We start from the raw sequence: 1,120 nt of genomic DNA, 5'->3' as shown, positions 1-1,120 counted from the left end.
ATATTTATTTATTTATTTTGGATGCCGCCGGTGTCGTGTCTTGAGGATTCGCGCTACTTCAGGGGACGGGGCAGGAAAGGGGCGTCGGTGCGGGGCTGCGGGGCGGGGAGGGCAGGGCAGGCACCCGGCGGGGGGGGCTGGAGCGCTGGCCGCCTCCCCAAACTGTTGGGGCAAGTTTGTGGCGTTGGTTTCGGTGCCGAATGAGGCTGCTGAGCCGCGCCGCGCCGCCGGTGCCTCCTGCGGGGTGCCCGCTGCCAGACGCCTCGAAGCGCTGTATTGCCGGCACCTGAGGGGGGAGAGGGACACGACCCGTGCTCGGGGCCTTTTTAAGGAGGTTTTAGGGGAAGGAGAAAAAAAAATTAAAAATAAGAAACCCACCTGGGTGTCAGCGGAGGCGTGGGAGAGACGGGGAGCGGCCCTCGGCAGCAGGGGGCGGCAGAGCTCCACGGCGGCGGCCGCCTGCGCTTTTCCTTTTTTTTTTTTTTTTATTCTTACCTATACTGCCTGTTCGCTCAGATTAACGTATCACCAGCAAAGAAACGGGGGGGAAAAAAATAATAAAGTAGTGAATCACGCTGGAACCTTTAAAAAGGACCTAAAACTTGCTTCATCGCCCCACAGATTCCTACCCCCCCTTTTTTTTTTTAAGTCGACAAGGCGGGGAGAGGTATCATGTATGTGGAAAAAGAGGAGAAAAAAAAAAGAGCTAGAGGGTGCTAAGTGCACTTAACTGCTTTGCATGGGGTTTCGCCTTTTTTTTTTTTTTTTTTTTGGGGTTTTTTAGTCTGCAACCCAAAAACAATTTTCCGAATGTCCAAGGGTATGAAGATTACAGCAAATTAAGGGCACTTCACATCTGAATGAAAGCATCTGCTGAAGGGAGGGTGGTGAGAGTGGAATGGAGATATTTTCACTTCGCCTGTATTAATGTTGTATTTTTGACTAATTCATCTTAACTTTCCGAGCTTCCCTGTGCAGGGAAGTCCCCAGAGAGCTTGCAGGAGACTGTCATTCCTGCTGCTGTAGCAGCTGCTGTCACTGGAGGGCACACTGCTGCTGCATTCGCAGGCTCTCACAAACTCATCACAAACATTTTTGGACAGATAATCTTATTTCTGTT

At 51.4% G+C, this 1,120-nt stretch overlaps 1 protein-coding gene across 1 annotated transcript in view; it reads left to right on the top strand.

The window, feature by feature from the left end:
• The window catches only part of NCAM2 (neural cell adhesion molecule 2), a 302,812-nt gene that overhangs the window by 882 nt on the left and 300,810 nt on the right, over positions 1-1,120 (top strand). The window lies entirely within an intron of this gene.

Source organism: Calidris pugnax, unplaced genomic scaffold, assembly GCF_001431845.1.
Source record: "Calidris pugnax isolate Ruff unplaced genomic scaffold, ASM143184v1 scaffold25, whole genome shotgun sequence".
Taxonomy (NCBI): Eukaryota; Metazoa; Chordata; class Aves; order Charadriiformes; family Scolopacidae; genus Calidris; species Calidris pugnax.
Note: the sequence above shows the minus strand (reverse complement) of the source record. Positions and strands in the feature narration are given on the sequence as shown.